This window comes from Eurosta solidaginis, chromosome 3, assembly GCF_040869045.1.
Source record: "Eurosta solidaginis isolate ZX-2024a chromosome 3, ASM4086904v1, whole genome shotgun sequence".
In the NCBI taxonomy this organism is placed as follows: domain Eukaryota; kingdom Metazoa; phylum Arthropoda; class Insecta; order Diptera; family Tephritidae; genus Eurosta; species Eurosta solidaginis.
The window spans coordinates 147752253-147775007 of NC_090321.1; the positions used below are offsets into that span (position 1 = coordinate 147752253).

General features: G+C 36.4%; 1 protein-coding gene across 9 annotated transcripts in view; it reads right to left on the reverse strand.

Annotated features, from left to right (window-relative positions):
- The window catches only part of Mmp1 (Matrix metalloproteinase 1), a 422620-nt gene that overhangs the window by 236377 nt on the left and 163488 nt on the right, over positions 1 to 22755 (reverse strand). Inside the window, exon 1 of one of the 9 annotated variants that reach the window (XM_067773238.1) lies at positions 18121 to 18543. The exons of the other annotated variants lie outside the window; for them this stretch is intronic. The gene's annotated coding sequence lies outside the window, so the exon portion shown is untranslated. Of the gene's footprint in view, positions 1 to 18120; positions 18544 to 22755 lie in introns of those variants that run through there. 9 annotated transcript variants of the gene reach the window in all.

A 22755-nucleotide genomic window follows, 5' to 3' on the forward strand; every position in this document is an offset into this window, starting at 1 on the left:
TTTGTTCGTGAATTTGTGCATAAGACTATTGAGATTACTCAAAATGTAGCAAAAATTCCTCCTCAAAGTTCCGATCCAAAAAACTTAATTTAACATCTTGCTTAAGCATTTACTACCAAAACGTTAGAGGCTTAAATACTAAATTAACTGACTTATATTTGAAAACCATTCACTGTAACTATAATATTATTGCTTTTACCGAAACATGGCTGAAACCCAATGTTTTAAATTCCGAAATTTTTTGCGGTGAGTATCAGACCTATAGAAATGATCGCTTAAATAGGACCCGAGGTGGTGTCTTGCTAGCTGTACATTCTTCAATTCCATCTGAAGATGTTAATTTAGCCGAAGTTTATTCCATCAAGTTTAAATGCATCCGAATCTTACTAGGCCGGGGTCATATTTACTTAGCCGTTTGCTATATTCCACCGTCTTCTGATCTATCAGTGTATATGCACCATATTTCACTGTTACAATCAGTCAACTCGATGATAAAGCCCACGGACTCAATGATTGTTTTAGGCGACTTTAACCTGCCACATATATCTTGGAATACCGTTGATCACAATATTGTCCCCGTATCATCCAAGATGCATAACAATGACTTTTTGGATGGAATTACTGATATTTGCCTTAATCAGATCAACTTCTTTCCGAATAAGTATGGACAATTCTTAGACTTAGCATTTGTTGACGACATATCTAAATTCTCTATAAATCGGTGTGAACCTCTTGTTTTGCCAGAAGACGTTTACCATCCTTCTCTTGAGATAACTTACGAAATCATAAGCAACGAAGTCGGCTGCACTAACAAAACACGTGTCTCTACCAGATGCTTTGATCTTTCCAAAACTAATTTCAACAATTTAAATAAAGAGCTTTCTGAGATAACGTGGCCTCGATATAAAGAGGATGTAGAGAAAAACGTTTTACATTTTAATAAAATCATTTATACTTTATTTGAAAAACATGTGCCTAAACGCACATGCTCGTACATAGAACCAGTGCAAGCTTGGTTTACTAAAGATTTAAAAGCTTTAAAAAATAAGAAATCACGTTTATTCAAATTATATAAGAGAACCGGTTTACATTCTCATTATGCACAGTACGCTATTTTCCGTCATAAGTATTTTGAACTTAATAAAAAGTGTTATAAAGCTTACATATGTAAAATTAAAACAAACATTATTTGCCACCCGAAGTCTTTTTATGATTTCGTAAATTCTAAACGCAGAACTAACGGGTTTCCTTCTGCCATGAAGTTTAGAAATAGCATTTCCAGCGACGGTCAAGAGATTGCAAACTTCTTCGCTCATTTTTTTCACTCTAATTACGCTGTCTGAGCTCCATTCTAGTAACTCAATATATGCCCCACATTTGCTGCCTGAAGATGTTCTACTACATCTAAAGACCCTAAAAGAATCCTTCAAATACGGTCCCGATTTGATCCCAACATGTTTTCTTAAAAAATGTGTGGAATACATTTACCAGCCCCTTACTGATCTGTTTAACCTCTCTTTAAAAAATGGCATTTTCCCGACGGCTTAGAAGGAATCTTTTCTTATCCCACTCCATAAAAAAGGAAGCAAGTCGTCTATTGAAAACTCAGCTCTCCGCTATCCCCAAGCTTTTCGAAGCAATCGTTACTAATCACCTTACATTTTCGATTTCTACATTGATAGATAGTTCTCAGCATGGCTATTGCAGAGCCAGATCAACCACAACCAATTTGCTTGAATTTACAACTCAGGTCTTTAATGGGTTTAAAAACAATCATCATACCGACGTTATATACACTTATTTCAGCAAAGCATTCGACAAAGTACGCCACTCATTACTTGTTTATAAACTCGAATTGCTTGGTTTTCAACCTGGCCTAACTCGCTGGATCTCCTCCTATCTTTGCGGTAGAACTCAAAGAGTCATTTTTAAAAACCTTTGTTCGAATGTCATCGATGTTCCCTCCGGTGTGCCTCAGGGCAGCCATCTCGGTCCTATTTTGTTTTTGATCTTTATAAACGATGTTTCCACAACTATAAAATATTCCAAAATTTTAATGTATGCCGACGACGTAAAACTTTTTAAGTCATACGCCTCGGTTGAAGAACGTTCTGTACTCCAGGCGGATTTAAATCGTTTAGTTACTTGGTGTAATGCGAATTTTATGCCTCTCAACATAGAAAAATGTAAATCCATGTATTTTTTACGTGGGAACATACAGCCAGCTTCCTACACAATTAATGGCCAAACTCTGCAAAGCGTTAATGTTTTTGTCGATTTGGGAGTTACAATGAATTGCAAACTTAGTTTCAACCCTAATATTAATGCCACAGTCAATAAAGCGAGAGTAGTTTTAGCATTTGTGAAAAGTTGGGCAAAAGAGTTTAGTGATCCTTACGTTACAAAAACCTTTTTACATCATTGGTCAGGCCGATATTAGAATATGGATCGATATTTTGGAATCCGCGTTATCAAGTTCATGTGGATAGACTAGAAGCAATTCAAAAACAGTTTTTACTTTTCGCCTTGAGAAATCTTCTATGGGACTCTCCGTATAATCTTCCTCCTTACACTAATCGATTAAAACTAATAAATCTTCCTACACTTGCAAGTCGTAGAGAAATGCTAGGTGTACTATTTATGGCTATACTTTTAAATGGATCGATTTCAAGCCCATTTCTTTTGAACGAAGTAAACTTGAATGTTCCATGCCGAGTTTCAAGGCATTATAAACCTATAATTCTTAAACAATGAAGAAGCAATTTCCAACTACACGAACCTTTTCTATGTTTGTGTGAAGATTAAAACTCTCACTAGAGAATAATTGATGTTTCGGACTCGCTCTTTGCCATAAAAAAGACGGTTCTATCTTCTCTTAATAATTAAAAAATTATATCTACTTTTAGTCTATTGTATTTTGTGAATCTATATTTCTCAGCTGATGAGTTTCTCTGTAGCTGAGCGGTTTTAGATCTCGGCGCTTAAGAAGCCACTGCCTCTCAAAGACTCGGTAACAAAAAAATTATAAAGAACACATAAATAAGAATTTGGATACATAAAAAAAAGAAAAAAAAAAAGTATGTATGAATTAAAAAAAAACCAAAAACAGGATTAGCCTGGTTTCATCGGGCCACTTGAGGGCAGTGCGCTGTCACAAAGTCCGAGATAAATAAAAAAAAAAACAAAAAAAGATTATTTGAAACAATATGTGGCTGTTAAAAGAGAATTTCATTTCTACGTTACAATAAAATAGTACAAATAGTAAATATTCTGTGCTAATATTATATTTAGCGTCAGTTTCAGACGTCATTAATTCAAGTTAATCAAATGTATTAGTGGATTTTTTATAGGGGGCCCGTTAATTATAACTCCTAATAGCTGGAGTCTCCTCCAACCCGCACTTCCTTCACCATCTTTCCCGCTTGGTCGAACATGTATAACCGCACTGCGTTACCCAGCCTTTACGCACTAAACACACCCCTGAGTGCAAATGGCATCGCTGTCAGCTGTTGCTGAACAACAATGCCAATTGCATTCATCAATGAAAAATTAAGAAAACCAGCAGCAGAGGCAAACCCTTGGAGCAGCAGCAGAATTCGGTCAGCAGCGGAAGCGGAGCAGCATAAAGCGAAGCAGTATCATTCGGCAAAAATATGTATGTATGTAAAACTTTTTGGGATTTGTAACTTTAAATTTTAAAATTTTGACAAAATACACATATATCGAATTTGTTAAACTTGTATAACTAAAATTTCCCATTCTCGACTTGCGACCATTCAAAATAATCATTTCAAATTGCATACATATATCAGTAATTCTCATATGGATTACATACTAAAATTTTCGACTTTTTCTCTTTTTATAAGTAAACTACAACAAATAAATTAAATATTCTTGTGAATATGAATAATATATTGATAAATAGATAGAACATTTGAGGAGCTTCAAATCAAGCGCATAAGTGTACATAGACATTTTTTTTTCGGAATTTTGACATAATCTTCTTCTCATGCGAATATCTAATTTTGAGAATTGTGAGACTAGCCTACCTAAGATGGTCAGTAAATATTTTATTTTCACCAGATCAATACTTTTTGCACATTTTTTTTTTGTTTAATTTCACCAAATTTTGTTTTTTTTTTGTCGATTGCACTTATCGTGTTTTACTATGAAGCCCCTAATGTATAAACCAGAGTTGAGAAAATTTATAATTTTTGAGTAATCTTACATAATTGCAAATATGAGATTTTTGTTTTTTTGGAAATACGGTGCGTCCGTAAACAAACATACATAAATTTTTTTTTTTTTTGCATAAAGCGGTGGTTCCGTAAATGACCAAGAGATTTTTTTTGCGTAAACGGTGGTTCCGTGAACAACCAATGAAATTGTTTTTTAATCCCGGTGCGTCCGAGGATATTTATATTACAAGCTTGAAAAGATGCGGTGCGGCCGTATCTATAAAAATAAAACCATACAATTTTAATAAAAACGGTGCGTCCGTAATAACACAAATACATTGAGATCCTTTTTAATAAAGCGGTGTGTCCGTTAACTTTTACCAAAATAAAATATTTTCTTTTGAAATCAATTTAAACTAAATTACTTCAATATACATTCAATTTATCATTAAATATTCAGTCTTTCATTAAACTGTCGGATAATTCTTTCAATTTCACATCAACATTGAATTCAATTTCAATTACGGTTAAATTTTCGTAAGCAATTTCTATAAATTCGACTTTAATCAGTTTAAATATTTCTTCTTTGCTTCCTACTATATATGTTTCTTAGAAACAAGAAAGTAGTTCCCAAAATTTCAGAGCAAGACTCAGATTCTGAAAATTCAGATTCCAATTCCAAAAATTCAGATTCCAATTCCAAAAATTTTAATTCCGAAAGTTCCGATTCCGAAAATCTTGATTTTAAAAGCCCAGTTTCCGAAGGCTCAACCACATATTCGCCCAGTACAATCAAAAACCTTGTTGTTAGACTTTCTTTGTCCGAAGAATTTCACGGATTTGAGGAATTGCCCGAAACAAATATTTCAAATCCTCCAAATTCTGATACAAATATGGCAACTCCTGAGGAATAAAGATCGTTTATCAGCATTTGTGCTGGTATTATGCGTGAAAATTATAGCGGCGAACCCCTGGGTCTTGAATCTTTCATTAATAAAATTGAGTTAATCGAAGAATTTGTCGACGAAAATTTAACTGGCACTTGTATTTCATATATTAAATCCAAACTCGATGGTAAAGCTCGAGAAGTGATACCAACTCAAATACTTTCAGTTAATGATATAAAAGTAGCACTACGTAACCGTATAAAACCCGACAACTCCAAAGTTGTGGCCGGAAAAATTGCAGCTTTGCAAGTTAATAATAATAATTATACAGATTTTTCAAAACGTGTCGAGGAATTGTCTGATTTTTTAGAGCGTTCGCTCATTATCGAAGGGATTACTCAGGCAAAAGCCCATGAAATGTCGATGGCCATTTGCGTTTGCCGATTGAACGCAAAAACCAGTTTAGTCAAATCAATGCTCGCTTCAACCAATTTTTCTGATTCCAAGGACGTAGTAGCTAAACTGATTGTAGAGCAATCAAATGAAATAAAAGAACGCCAAGTTTTAACATTTAGGGCGCGGAACAATAACAATTTCAGAAATTCTCATAGTAATAACCGAGGTCGAAACTTCCAAAATCAAAGTCGTAACTTTAACAATTATAGACAAAATAGACCATCTTTTAGTAACCGTAACTATGGCAACAACTTCAGTCGCGGCAATCAAAGGCAAAATTTCCGTTCCGGCTGCGGAAATCGGCATCAGTCTAATAATAATAATAATAATAATAATAATAATAGCAGCAATAGTCGTATTAGAAATAATAACGGTTCTAACACTTCCAATAATAGATCTAGAAAAGCAAGTGTACGGGCTTTAAACAGGGAAGCCCCTCAGGAGCGAACACTGAGGGAGGACCGGACAAATTAATAACTGATTCAGCTCACAGTTTTTCTTCTAAAAACGTTTATTGTCTTAACTTAAATTATTCCGATTTTATACAAATACACATTACTGGCTCTACCAAATTTTGTACATTTCTAGTCGATACACAAGCCGAAATTTCATTAATTAAAATTTCTTCTCTAAATAAAAATTTGTCAATTAATAACAATGATACCACTAATATTTACAACTAACTTATACTGTTTTCACACAGAAACTTAATGATCTCATTTCACCTTCTAATAAAATCGTAAATTTTTTGCTTTCACACATAAGTAGCTGCTCGATTAGTATGAAGGATGAAACTTCAAGCGAATAAAATGACAACAAACTTAATGATCTCATTTCACCTTCTAAGGAGATCGTAAATTTTTTGCTTTCACACAGAAGTAACTGCTCGATTAGTATGAAGGATGAAATGTCAAGCGAATAAAATTACAATGCTATATGACAGACAAGTAACTGCTCGATTAGTATGAAGGATGAAATGTCAAGCGAATAAAATGACAATGCTACTTTGACAAATGATATTTTTGAGCACTGAACACACCGAAAACTAAGAAACTGAACGCTGCCAACAGAGTTGCATTGTGCTTTTGACTTCATTAGGCATTCGATTAGTTACTAATGAAATAATTATAGATTCGATACTTGTATGGAAGATTGAGCTCAATAAGCGCCTTAATGTAGAAAACTGCCTTTATTATTCAATAAGCCGTGTGTGTGAAAATAATCTTACACTTTTCAAATTTTTATATCAAACATACATTGCACGTGGTAGACAATGATTTCAACATTCCATCGGATGGAATACTTGGTAAGGTTTTCCTAAAAACAAATAAATGCGATATCAGCTATGCAACAAATTGCATTTCCTTCTGGATAGGCAATGAAAAGAACGCACTTCACGGAATGGAAAGCGATACATTTGATATACCACCTCGTTGCGAAGTTTATAGAATTTTCGCCTTGGAAAAAACTCAGAACCACTTTTCGTGGATTCTAAAGAGATTTCTGACGGTGTTTTCACAGCGAAATGTATAGTTGATACTAGTAATCCGATCATTAAAGTAATAAACACTACAAATATCGTAAAATACGTAAATAACTGCAACATTCAAACAGAAAAACCTTCTAATTATCACGTTTATAAAATCAATAAACCAGTAAAACAAGATAGTCGTATCAAAGAACTTAAAAGCATTTTAGAAAAACAAATACCTAATTATGCTGAAAATAAGCTTATTAACTTATGTTTACAATATTCCGATATTTTTGCGCTAGACAATGATAAAATGACAATAAACAATTTTTATGAACTAAGACTAAACGATACAACACCAGTATACATTAAAAATTACCGCCTACCGTACTCTCAGCGCGAAGAAATAAATAAACAGGTTAATAAATTATTGGAAAACGATCTGAGCGAAAATAGTTGTTCGAATTATATCAGTCCCTTGATTTTGGTACCGAAAAAAGACCTAAATGGCCAAAAATCGTATAGAATGTGCGTTGACTTTAGGGCTGTAAATAAAAAGTTAATTGCCGATAAATTTCCTTTGGCACGTGTAGACGATATATTGGATAACCTTGGCCGTGCGAAATTCTTTTCTACTTTAGATCTTTTTTCGGGTTTTTACCAAATTCCACTTCACAAAGATTCAAGAGATATAACATCTTTTAGTACTGACCGCGGAGCTTTTCGATGGAAGGTGTTATCATTTGGTTTAAACGTGGCTCCAAACTCATTTTCAAGAATGATGTCAATTGCATTTTCTGGTATTTCACCCAACCAAGCCCTTATATATGTAGACGATATAATAGTAATTGGATGTAGCGAAGCACATCATCTCACTAAACTAAAAAAAAAAAGTTTTCGAGACCTTTAGGGAGTTCAACTTGCGACTTAACCCAAAAAAGTGTAATTTTCTTCGACCTGAAGTAACTTTCTTAGGGCATAAATACTCAGCAAATGGGTTGCTACCAGACAATTGAATTGAAGCAATTAAAAGGTATCATAAGCCACGCGATAAAGACGCTGTCGGAAGATTCGTGGCATTTGCAAATTATTATAAGAGATTTATTCTCAATTTCGCTTCTTTAGCAGCTCCATTGAATCGTTTGAGTAGAAAAAAGGTTGAATTTAATTGGGATATGGCATGTGAGTTAGCTATCGATAAACTAATCAAAAGTCTGATTTCTCCAAAACTATTACAATATCCAGATTTCACCAAAGAATTTTTAATTACGGTTGATGCTTCAAAGTTAGGTTGTGGTGCGATACTGAGTCAAAATCATAATGGTAACGACTTGCCAATTTATTTTGCTTCAAAAGCCTTTAGCAAATCGGAACAAAATAAAGCAATAATAGAATTAGAACTTTTGGAAATATATTTTGCAATAAAGCAATTTCGTGCATATGTCTATGGCACTCACTTCAAAGTTAAATCAGATCATCGTCCACTAGTTTATCTATTTAATATAAAAGATCCGTCGTCGAAACTTTCCAGAATCCGCTTGGAATTGTCCGAATATAATTTTAACATAGAATATATTAAAGGAAAATCTAACGTAAACGAAAAAAATATTAAATTACAGGTATTCGACAAATTTTCATATAATTTTTCCAAGAAAATACGTAGGATAAAAAGCCAAATATGTCATGACAACGATAATGATAAAATTAATTTAAAAATATATACGCATTTAAAACATAAAAAACTCGAGTTACTTAATATTGTGTGTACTAACAAAATAATGCAATTAGATGAATTACTTTTAAAGCTTGAAAAGGAAGGTGCTAAACACAATATTAAGCAAGCAGAATGGCAACAAGATGATCAGTTATTTAAATATTTTTCTATTTCAAATTTTAAAAGCACAGGGAATTCAATTTTAAAAAATTTACAAATACTATTAATAGAACCTGTCTACACAGTTACGGACAACGACAAAAAATTTAAACTAATGGAAATTTACCATAATGACCCGATATAAGGTGGTCACTGCGAAAATAAAAAGCTTTACGCAACAATACGTACAAAATATTATTGGAAAGGTATGACCCGTGATATTGCCACATACGTCAAAAATTGAAAAAAGTGTCTTTTGAATAAGGTCGAGCCAAAAACCAAAGAAAATTTGGTGCTTACACCAACACCCTGCAAACCTTTCGATGTCGTAGTTATAGATACAATAGGAACATTGCCTGAGTCGAATAATGGGAATAGGTTCGCGGTTACCATTATGTGGGACTTAAGCAAATACCTAGTTACAATATCAATCCCTGATAAGACAGCAAAAAAAATTGCAACTGCCATTTTTGAAGGCTTCATCCCCATTTATGTCATAATGAAATCAATTAAAACCGTTTTAGGAACCGAATATAATTATAATAAAATGAAATTTTCTCGGAATTAACCAAATTCCTAAAAATCGAACATAATTTTTCCACAGCTTACCATCATGAAATCCTAGGTACAATTGAAAGAAATCATCGGGTGTTTAATGAATATTTACGAGCTTTTATAAATGATAACTTCCCCGAATGGGACGTTTATTTGAAATATTTTACAGTTTTGCATAATACAAAAATATAGACTACAAAAAACACATAAAATAGCAAAAGATTTAATTAACAAACATAAAATTAAAAATAAGGATCTATATGATAAGAGGGCGCGTCCGTTAGCTACTAATATAAACGATAAAGTAGTAGTACAAAAAGAACCTGGAATTAAACACGAAAGTATTTACCAAGGACCATATATAGTCACAAAAATTGATGGAGTTAATGTCACGGTTTTAGATGAGATAAATAAAAAGGAAACAACCGTTCACAAAAACCGAATCAATAAGGTAACCTAAAATTTTTTTTAATACAAATTTACAATCTAACTTGTAACTAATTTTAAATTTTCATTACTCTGTTTTTGAAGCATGAAATCTCAAATTAAAATTTATATTAATATACGAAAACAAAAATTTCAATTGGCATGCAAATAAAACCAAATATTAATATACACGCACTATTTGTAATAAATATATATAATACATTAATTTAATGCAATAGAAATTAGAAAACAAATTACATGTAAGTAATTGAATTCATATTATAATATTAACAAAATTTCATATACAAAAAGAAAAAAAAATTGTTCTGATTGAACGAATGAAAAAAAGGGAGGAATACCCTAATATCATACATTAATTCAATAAAAACAATTTTAAGTCATAGGAACAAGAAGAATATGACAAATCTGATCAGCTTGTCAGATTCTTCTTTTTTCTAAGGAAGGGTGGTATAACCGCACTGCCGAACCCGAGTGAATTCGTTTTTGGACTTTTGCAGTGACCGGTCGTAAAATCTACATTGTGAAGAAAATTAAAAGTAAAGGTTATAAAATAGAAAGACCGAAACCAAATTTATTAAACTAGAAAGATAAACATTTATTTAAACCAAAAGTGTAACTAAGAAATAAAGTAAGAGAACGTTTGTTAAAGTGAAATAATAAAAAGACAACTAAAATTAACTTTAAAAAAAATCAACTAAATCTAAGCAAACAAGATAAAAAAATTTTATTGTTGCGTGTGGGTGCGGGTGTGCGCATTGGTCTGCATACCCACAAGCGTGAATATAATCCCAGCAAAATGGTTGGCGTTAAAAAGCCAACCTTTCACATGTGCACCTCTCGCCTTCTCTAAGTCTCGCCCAATTTAATTGGGACGTCTACGGAGCAAGCTTCGAGGGATGTGCCCTGATCCACTTTTTCATTCCCATATGCCCTGGGACCCAATAAAGATGTACGGTTCTCCCTGGCCCGTTCTTTCCAGGGATTGCTTACACTTTTAGATACTGTGCTATGCGAGATTATTGCTGCTTGGCTGTCATTATAAAAATTTACGCGGCTGCTGTTTAAGCTATTTTGTTCCATTGTTTCTACTGCTGTGGTTACGGCTACTTCTGCCTGAAAAATGCTACATTGACCTGACAGCTTGTAGAATCTGTTTATTTCCGGATCAGTACAGTATACCGCAGACCCTACTCCTTCCACTACTGAGCTTCGTTGCAGTTGTTATCACTATGTTCTTTGCCATCAGGTCTAAGGTGGAATGTGCAGAATGTCATACAGTGCAGCCGTCGGAATTGTTTTCAGGGCTCCCGTACTGCTATGCTGTGATAGCCTGCATACATACGCCTTTGTGTGGCTGTCCGACCAACAACAACTCCATAGTAAAGAATAGGCTTTACAATCGAAGTAAATTCCCAATCTTTTTCTAGGCAAAATAATAGGGATTTCATTAGAAGAGCATACTGCTTCAACTGTCTGGTACATATTCTTTTATATGTAGCTTGTCGCCGTTACGTAAGGGCAGAAGAATCAGGCAAATATTCAGACGCATGGAGTTTTCATATTTGCCTTTTCATTCCGATGAATGTAATCGCTGTTGCGGCAAACGAGCAAACGCCTGAATTGACTATATTTACGCATGCAGTATGTTGGTTGATTTTAAATCCATGTCGATTATGTTCATTTGAGCAAGATGGATCATTGAACACGATCATTTTGCCGAATGTAATCGAACGTTGTTGTGTTCGATTTTTTCTGTTCTCTGATATGTATGTAGATGGTCGTTAGGCAAATTTACAAGGAAACTTCTTTATTATGAAACAGAATATAATTAATATATATAAGTGTTTGCTTCGTGCATACATATGCTTGCATATTAAAAATATAATATCACTAACAAAGTAAATATGTGCAGAAGTATAAAGAAATGTATTAACATAGACATAAAAACATCAAATATTTGAATTGTAACGACCTAAAAAATCAAATGATCCTTAGGCAAGGGGGCGGTTTAAACCCCCAAACTTGCGCCCCCCTCGCTACGCCCCTTATGTGTATGTATATCTATATTGTGGACGATTTGTCAAACTAATTTTTCTAATGGCTTAGTATATGTGAATAACCTTTAATAACTTCCATTTAGCCAAATAGTTGGATTCATATTTTGTGTTGCAGAGGACAACATATGCGGCTTTCGATTGACATCAATAAAATTTTCCTAGGAAAAAGCTAAGTTGGTTTGTTCTTGGCTGACGCTTCTCCGGAAACACCTATATGCAGATAGTGTGACGAATATTAGCATCACTAAGCAATACTAGCATCAGTAAGCCGATACTAAGCAGCCACTCGTATGTACACAAATCAATCATCATGTACACACATATATACATACAAGGCAACGGAGAGATACTCATAAACACATGTAATCTTCAGCCGAAGTAGTACTCCATATACACACGTATATGGCTACAAACTACAAATATACATGTATATGGCTGGTAACCAAGCATGAAGTTCACGAAATTACGAGACCTTAGGTGAAATGGGTGAACGAGGAAACCAAGAGTATAAAAGCAGCGCAAGCTGAGGCATGACTAAGCAGTTTGATTTAAACACGCAATTAGTTTTGAAGTAAGAGTTATTGTGAAGTACTCTCAAAGTAATATAAGAGAGACCATTTTGCATTATTGAATATTGGAGTTATTTATTCGAACGTTAGCAGAAGGTTTGGAATAAGCGGAATTTCACTAAATTCGTTACAATAACAAAACACGTTGCCAGAACGAAACCGTAACGTAATTTTGAATCGGTTTCATTAGATACTAAACATAAGTTTATAATGTAAACAAATTTACTTGCAGATATTCGAATATTTTTGTAAGTTGGTATATGACGAAATTCAGATAAGATAAATAATAGAAATGATTATGAATACATAAGTAGGGAGTGCCGGTTGGCTGCGATTACAATGTTTTACTTTGTTAAGTAATATTTATTTCAGTAATTTTAAGGACAGATGAATTCTAGCAGTACTCAATATTCCAACGTATGTTATAACGCTGACATGCCCACATACATACATATTTTCAATATTCAAGTACATTATTGGTATTAAATACAAACATGGTTATTCCACAGTTCCCAGTGTCAAAATACTTCCTAAACCAAAAAATGCAAAATTTTCTCATAAAAAAGTACTCTTAGAGTATTCCCTATTACAAGCAACATTCGTTGCTATATTTGTCATGACTCTAGCAGGGTTCCAAAATAGCACTCGAACAATTAGAAAAAATTCGCACAGTCGACAAAGGAAAGTTAAATTTCGTACACGGAAATAACTATTAGTCATTTTAAATATCTTACGTTTTCTTAAGGTTCTTTTTCCGATCGCGGGTTTGAATCGAGCTCAAGGCCTAACAATAATTTTTTATCATTATTATTGTTATGATAAATTTTTTCTTAATTGAAAAAATTTTTAAATTAGAATAGAAGAAAGAAAAAATTTAGACAACTGCCAAAGCTCGTTGTATAGATCCATTTCGTGAACTGCTGAATTCCTTCATCGGCAACGTTTAGGCGCCGCTACTATAACCACTCAGCCATCACAGCGGTTTTTTGTTTGTCTTCATTAATCCTACTTCTATTCTGGTTCGTGCCAATTGATATTCACAACACTGCGACATCTGTTGCAGAATGGATGTGAAAATTGGACTATTTGATGGCAATGCTGCCATAGTGTCATATTTTATTGACACTTTTTTCCCCGTGCTCTGGGATGTATTAACAATTTTTGTTGTTATATCGGCCTACTGAATTTAAGATCGCGGGTTCGAATCGAGCTCAAGGCCTAACAATAATTTTTTATCATTATTATTGTTATGATTAATTTTTTTTTTAATTGAAAAAATTTTTAAATTAGAATAGAAGAAAGAAAAAATTTAGACAACTGCCAAAGCTCGTTGTATAAATCCATTTCGGGAACTGCTGAATTCCTTCATCGGCAACGTTTAGGCGCCGCTGCTATAACCATTCAGCCATCACAGCGGTTTTTTGTTTGTCTTCATTAATCCTACTTCTATTCTGGTTCGTGCCAATTGATATTCACAACACTGCGACATCTGTTGCAGAATGGATGTGAAAATTGGACTTATTTGATGGCAATGCTGCCATAGTGTCATATTTTATTGACACTTTTTTCCCCGTGCTCTGGGATGTATTAACAATTTTTGTTGTTATATCGGCCTACTGAATTTAAGATCGCGGGTTCGAATCGAGCTCAAGGCCTAACCATAATTTTTTATCATTATTATTGTTATGATAAATTTTTTCTTAATTGAAAAAATTTTTAAATTAGAATAGAAGAAAGAAAAAAATTTAGACAACTGCCAAAGCTCGTTGTATAGATCCATTTCGGGAACTGCTGAATTCCTTCATCGGCAACGTTTAGGCGCCGCTGCTATAACCATTCAGCCATCACAGCGGTTTTTTGTTTGTCTTCATTAATCCTACTTTTATTCTGGTTCGTGCCAATTGATATTCACAACACTGCGACATCTGTTGCAGAATGGATGTGAAAATTGGACTTATTTGATGGCAATGCTGCCATCTTTTCCTCCAAAAGCGATGCCGCTATATAAATACTCACCGTTTTCAGCGGCACCGCTTTGTTGGAAACCACGAACACTTACGGCAGAATTTAATTTTGCATTTATGACCGACCCACAATGAAGTTTTTCATATAGATGCGTTCAACGCAATCTTATGCATGCCAGTAACATCGTCACAATCACCGAAGATGTTGAGTTTGTAAAAATAAAAAAAACTTCAGACTTGGCAATTGAAGTTTATTTCGCATTTTCCACTCACATACAAAATTTGGCGAAGCACTGTTATAAATATTCTCACTGTACAAGAAAAATACTTGCCAACATATTGTAACGAATTTACTGAAATTCCTCTTATTTGCAACCTTCTACTAATGTTCGAATCACTAAACTGTTGAATAAATAACTCCACTATTCCATAATGCAAAATGGCCTTTATTAAAGTACTTCACAATAACACTCCTATTTCTCAACAGATAGCGTGCATAAATCAAACTCAAACTGATTATCAGCTTTACCTCCTTTTATACTCTGTAATTTCCTCGTTAGCATACTTCTAGGCGTTTCCATTTCTAGAATTTACTCTCGTTTACCAGCTATAACTACAGATGCACGATGATTATAGCTTCTCGCATAGCCCATGCGCGTGGATATGTGAGTGATACTTCCACAGATGATTGCCTAATTTTGGGAGTATCTCAGATATAGATATATGCATGTGTTTGTGCGTTTCTCCCTGCTGCGTGTACGCACATATGTGTAGACATAATGATTGATTCGTTTATTTGTATCTACTGACTGCTTGCTTTATTGTTGTTGTGGCTTTATTTACTTATTATCAGATTAGTGATGTGAGTATCACTTAGTGTCACTAATATTCGTCACAATATGTATTTTGTGTCCTATTTGCTTGTTAAATTGAACTTTTTAACTGTGAAAAATGTTAGAAGAGTACAACCAAGCGGCAAAAATAATTTCACTTGCAAAGTGTGAAAGAGCCCTTATCCAAAGCAAATGTCGAACTCTTCTTCTTATGCTTTGCTTCCAAAAGTTCGAAGGTGGCTTCTTTTCGTTGTTGTTGTAGCAGTGCTTCGCCCAATCCAATAGGTGTGACCGATCACAAATTGTCACCACTATCCTCTAAAGGTAGTCCAAGGAAACTTGCTGTTTCAACGGGGGTGAACCATAACGAGAGGGGTGTTAGAGGCGTTGGTTCCACATTACAATTGAAGAGATGGTTGGTGTCATGTGGGGACACATTGCAAGCAGGGCATACATTTTGTGTGTCGGGATTGATTCTGGATAGGTAAGAATTTAACCTGTTACAGTATCCAGATCGAAGCTGAGCTAGAGTGACTCGCGTTTTCCTAGGGAGTGTGCGTTCCTCCTCTGCAAGTTTGGGGTATTGTTCTTTAGTGCAGGATTCACCGGGCCTGACATAGAGGTACGACGCCTGTTTGTGGAGTTCACGGAGGACCTGGTTGTGCTTTTTGGCTTCATACGGCTGTGTTCTCAGGTGCCATATTTCCTCATAATGCTTACGGAGATGACTCCTTAAGCCCCTGGGCGGTGTTGGCTCATCAATTAGATATCTGCTGGGATGCCCAGGTTTCTGGGTATTCAACAGGAACTGTTTGGTTAGCATTTCATTTCTCTCCCTGATGGGGAGTATTCTAACTCATTATGTAGATGGTGTTCTGGGGACATAAGAAGACAACCCGAGGCGGTTCTGAGGGCAGTATTTTGGCAGGCCTGTAGTTTCATCCAGTGAGTAGTCCCCATATCGGGGACGCGTAGCATGCAGGCCAATTGCTTTGTAAGTGGTAATGAGGGTTTATTTATCTTTTCCGCAAGAACTGCCTGCAAGAGATTTGAGGATTTTATTAAGACTCTGGATTTTCGATACAATTGCGGCTGCATGCTCACCAAAATGTAGATCCTGATCGGACGTCACCCCAAGATTTTGGATGTACAAAATGGTCGACATTTGCGACGCCCATGTTGTAAATAAGGTCGCCGATGATTTAGTCGGTGATAATGTCAGATTTCGCGGGGTGAAAAAACTGGAGAGATCAGGGAGATAGCCGTTTATTTTGTTACAAAGCTCATCGATCTGTGGGCCTGGGCCTGTGGCCATTATTGTGCAGTCATCGGCGTAGGAAACGATAGTAACTCCTTCTGGTGGCGAAGGTAGCTTTGATATGTGGGGATAGGACACCACCATGTGAGACCCCTTGTTTAATTCTTATTGATTTTGATGTTTCGTTTCTAAATTGCACCGATGCCTGCCGGCCACCCAGATAATTTGCGGTCCACCTTTTAAGACATGGGGGAAGGGAATACTTCCGGCGAGCCGAGGCGGATTCAATGACCTTGCGGAAAGCGCGCTCCCCTTGGCGAGCATGAGTCGGGATAGGAAAGGCAGCAAAGCGGCTGTCTGTAAAGGATTTGTATTCATCCCACTTTCCTTTTTTAAATTTATGAAAGTGCGTTTTTCGGTGACGATGAAGTCGGCGGTACGCTCAAGCGAAATAAGTATTGGCAGGTGGTTACCATCATGCCATTGTTACCATCGGCTGCCAGTTGACGCAGTTTACGAGCCCTGCGCTTAATTGATATATCTGGTGAACTGTGGCAACTTCCTACCATACGAGTGCGGCCGTCTCCGTTTATTGTGGAGAACGTCGTTTCTTCTATTTGATCCCCCGGCTGTCCGCCCGCAAATTTGAATGCCATAGGTCGTGATGGGCATTGAAATACCCTAAGATAATGCGATTGTCGCCAGTGAGTAAGGCGCTAATATTAGGGCGGTATCCACTGGGGCAGCAGGTGGCAGGAGGGATGTAGATGTTGATGATTTCTAGGTTTGCATCGCCTGACCGGACAGATAAGCCGTGACGTTGTAGGACAATTTCCCTGCGGCCGATGTCGGGATCAAATATATGACATTGCACTGAGTGGTGTATGATAAACGCGAGACCGCCTCCATTTCCGCTCTCGCGATACCCAGAAGAGGTCTGCGGAGCAGATCTTGCTGTGAGTTTAGTCTCTTGAATCGCAGCAATGCGGATGTTGTGCCGCTTCATGAACTCGACCATCTCTGTGATCTTAACAGTTAATCCATTACAGTTTAACTGCAGAATTCTACAGTGCAGAGGGGGAGACGTCGTCACTCTAGGAGTAAGTGACGGGTGACTACGCCTGGGTTGTGAAAGGCTAGGAAGCAAATGCTGTTGTGTCCCTGGGACTAGACGTCCCTGGGTAAGCATTGGTGTACCCAGTGTATTTGAGTTTGCGGCCTGGCAACATGGCGCAATGAAGCCTTTCGACCACCGTTCAAGGATTGTAGATGGGTAAAATAACAACAAATTCCACTAAGTCGATTCACCAAAATTTTAGTGTTAACTTATGTATGTATCAATCAAGTACTTATCTATCCAGTTTGTTACGCAGTTACGTTTTTTTATTATGTTTGTACCTATGCAAGTTTGTTAGTAACTTTGTGATAATGCCATATTTTAATTTTTTTAAATATCAAAGTTTCTTTTGTATCTACATATTTATGTAGATATGTATGTATGTAATTAAGTATGTTTGTTTTTGCTTTAATAAAGACTTGAGATAACTACGATTTTAGATTAGTATTCCTTACACAATTTGCTATTGTTGATAACTGGATTTGACGCAGCTTTTTTCCATGTAACTGAATAAATTGATAGACTGAATTCACTTTGCACATAAAAGGACGCGATTCGATAAAGAATAAAGTATATGTATGTACTTGCACCGGCTGAAAACGATCGAAACGTCGCACGTAATAAGCTTAACCAATATTTTGTCCAATTACTTCACACAAACTTTTTAGATAAAGGTAAGTATGAAGATACATATGTATGTATGTATATATTCAAACTAGTCACTAATTATGTGGGCAACTTTGTCGCTGACGGCTGTCATTTAAATTTAAATAATTTAGTTAAGTTTTATAAATCGGGACCGAAATATTTATATCGTTTACAAAGCACAGCCGTTAAGTGCTGCGATCAAAACTGAACTGACTTTTTGCCATACGCGATGGGCCAAGTCACCCACTCTGATCGTTGGTCGGTGCAGCAAAGCTATAGCCATCCCGATATCTACATAAGTACATACACATATAATTATGGAGAGAGTAATGATCGAGCTTTTGCGGTTTTTGTTTGTTTATAACTTTGTGTTGTAAACAGTTTCGATGATATTTCACCAGAGCTATGTGTGAGAGTTCTCCCCTTGTATTGTACATGTATTTATTTTACTGTGGGTAAATTTTAATGGAGCGATTTTTTCTATATCATTCGTGACAGGGTCAATTTCGCTACAATCTCTCGAGATATGGAAACTTGTAATATTATCTGCACGAGTGCAATATGTTGATGATTTGCAGACGCGAATTTGATACCAACATATGTATATTGTAAAAAAATATTTATTTGGGATACTTGCTTTAGGTTTAGATTTATATCGAAATCATATGCAATCAATGGCCGTTTTTCTCTTCCTTAAGTTTATGTAAAGAAAATTTTGGGCGATCAGGGCCCGTACGTATTACGATCCGTGATAGATACTCATTTTTAAATCACAATAGCTCTGAAATGGTAGATCGGATTAATGGCATATTTGAACTAGCGGCAAATAGTACTCGTTAGATCTGTAATTTATTATAATTTTTAGAAAAAGTTTGACAGTTGCATAGTTATCGCTTGAGTGAAAATGGTATTCAGTCACTGATCGTAACACGTAATACGGATCCAGCTCTTCAGTTTAAGCGTGAAAGCTCTGCAAACAGTATATTTACTCATTCGAAGCTTCTTTCAAATTTGCTCAAATTCCACTTTAAACCAATGGACTTTATTTAAAGTTGAATTTTATGTAGATTCCGAAGTTATTGAAAAACAAAAACATCGCCAGCTACTTACTTTTATATATATGTATGTATTTGTTAGACTGGGTCGATTTATTAACCGATATCGGGCCATCGATTTTTCGATAGGATTTGGGATCAGGAAAAAAAGTTTCACTACATATACCCAAAAAAGTCATTTTCGAGCCTGCGAAACAAATGGCGAAAGGGCCAATTTTTCGACCAAAGCACTCCCCAAAACCCAAAAAATATTTATTAATTTTTTTTTTCAAAAAACTGTTATCGCCAACGTTTTTACAACAGTTTTTTGAAAAAAAGAATTGATATTTTTTAGCTTTTGGGGAGTGTTTTGGTAGAAAAGTTTACCCTTTCGCCATTTTTTTCGCAGGCTCGAAAATTATTTTTTTGGGTATGCGTAGTGGAACTTTGTTCCTGGGCCCAAATCCTATCGAAAAACCGATGGCGCGATATCGGTTAACTTTCGTCCATACAAATCGACCCAGCTTAATATTTATATTGTCATTCACAAGATTTGATACTTCCATTGAGAGTAAGCTTAGTTGCACTCAAAAAACGTTGTTGTTTCGCCGTCGTAGGCGCGCAAATATCTACTTTATTGTGATTATCATTTACACATAACTTATTGACCTTACAATTCATTGCGCTGCTGGATTGCTATGAAATACTTTGTTGCTGTTGTAGATATTTATGAAGCGTGCTAAATGGAAATTACAACACAAAAGAGTGTAGTTCAACTCGTACTGTGAACGCTCTGTTTGATACGTTTTGCGGTGTCGATACTCAATAAAAATTAAACGAACTTTCCGACGCATGGGGACTACCTAACCTATCTCTCTCTCTTAAAGTGTTGATGATTAATATATTGATTCTTGGAATTAGCTGGATTTGTCATACTGACGAGGAGCAAGTAGTTGGTTAAGACGATACGCACCATTGTTTTTGGACCCCATGCCCCTTTAATGCATATTTACGAATACATACATATGGATATGTATTCTGTATGGACAGATGTATTTTCTTATATTTTTTTTTTTTGTATTTTCTTGTATTTTTTTATTTATTCAATTTAGTCAATGGGACATAACTTTATTACAGACTAATAGGTACATAGTTTGCTAACAATTATTACAAATAAACATAAACTTTAATATAAACAAAGGCGATACCTATATGGGTGTTTCCAAGCTTATGGACGTTCCATCGTGGCGCACCCTTTTGCGTATAAAACCTATACAAGGCATTGGGTTGTTGTTGTTGTTGTTGTATCAGTGCTTCGCCCCATCAAATAGGTGCGACCGATCACAAATTGTCATCAATATCCTCTAACGGGAGTCCAAGGAAACCTGCTGTTTCAACGGGGGTGGACCATAATGTGAGGGGTGCAAGAGGCGTTGGTTCCACATTACAATTAAAGAGATGGTTGGTGGTATGTGGGGACACATTGCAGCAGGGCATACATTTTGTATGTTGGGGTTGATTCTGGATAGGTAAGAGTTTAACCTGGTACAGTATCCAGATCGAAGTTGAGTGACTCGCGTTTCCCTGGGGAGTGTGCGTTCCTCTTTCGAAAGTTTTGGGTACTGTTTTTTGAGTACGGGATTCACCGGGCAACTCCTGGCATAAAGGTCCGACGTCTGTTTGTGGAGTTCACTGAGGACCTGCTTGTGTTTTTTTGGTTCATACGGCTGAGTTTTCAGTGCCGTATTTCCTCATAATGCTTATGGAGATGACTCCTTAAGTCCCTGGGCGGTGTTGGCTCATCCATCAGATGTCTGTTGCGATGCCCAGGTTTCTGGGTATTCAACAGGAACTGTTTGGTTAGCATTTTATTTCTCTCCCTGATGGGGAGTATTCTCGCCTCATTATGTGGATGGTGTTATGGGGACATAAGAAGACAGCCCGTGGCGGTTCTGAGAGCAGTATTTTGGCAGGCCTGTAGCTTCTTCCAGAGAGCAGCTTTTAGGCTTGGCCACCATATAGGGAACGCGTAGCATGCAATCGGCTGGTCAATTGCTTTATAAGTGGTAATGAGCATTTCTTTGTCTTTTCCCCAAGTACTGCCAGCAAGAGATTTGAGGATTTTATTACGGCTCTGGATTTTCGGTACAATTATAGATGTATGCTCACCAAAATGTAGATCCTGATCAATCGTCATTCCCAAGATTTTGGGGTGTAGGACAGTCGGCAGCGTAGTGCCATCGACGTGGATGTTCAAAATGGTCGACATTTCGGACGTCCATGTTGTAAATAAGGTCGCGGGTGCTAATGGCATTTATCGCGGTGGTGGTGCTATGGAGTTTTTTGAAGCCAGGCTAGCTGCAAATTTGCTTTGAAGTAGGGGAGCAAAATGGCTTCAAGCGTCTTGGCTACTGGCGATAGGAGAGATATCGGGCAATATAACTCTCCTATGTTAGCTGGTTTCCCAGGCTTTAGTAGCGGGACCACCTTGGCCATTTTCCATTTTTCGGGAATGACGAAGTTGGTAAGAGACAGGTTGAAGGCATGCGCTAATATTTGAAACCCTCTTTCCCTAGGTTTTAAGCATCAGCATTGCTATGCCCACTGCTTTGGATGATTTAGCATGACCGATGGCATCCTCAACCTCTTTGGCGGTGATGGTAATTGGAGACCCGCTGAATTTATGTTTATGTGCGCGTCTGTTGGCCCTCCGTCTATATTTGTCGACCGTAGAATGCATTATGCATAAAAAAATTAGCTGTGGAATCTGCAACGCAAGCATAAGTAAATCATGTTAATAACTTGTTACAGGTAAAGGCTTGTGGAGAGCATTTGATTAGTTTAAACAGTAACATACCAAGGTTCATGTTACCAGACGGTGCACGGCGTAGTTACCGTGGCGTGTAGAAAATATATATTTGTACAAATGAATGAATGTGACAATGAATCTATTACATTTTTTCGCATCCGAAACACTTTATCGCCAAAGACGATGGAAATTTTGTCATTGTGCTTAGACGGATTCGATAGGGACTTTACGGTGGACCTAAGCTTACCTACACCGGCAGAGAGGTTACAACCGCTTAGGTGCTCCTCCCATTTCGCCCGCTTGTGTTCATCCACAAGCAATCTGAGCGTTGGTTTATATCCCTTATTTGGGGTCGCCGGGATCGAGTTGTCTCATAAGGTTACGTTCTCTCGCTAAATTTGCGGCCTTACATTGACCTTGCGGAAAGCACGCTCCCCTTGGCGAGCATCAGTCGGGATAGGGAGGGCAGCAAAGCGGCTGTCTGTAAAGGATTAGTACTCACCCCACTTTCCTTTTTTAAAGTTTATGAAAGTGGGTTTTTCTTTGACGATGAAGACGGCGGTACGCTCGGGCGAAATAAGTATTGGCAGGTGGTCGGA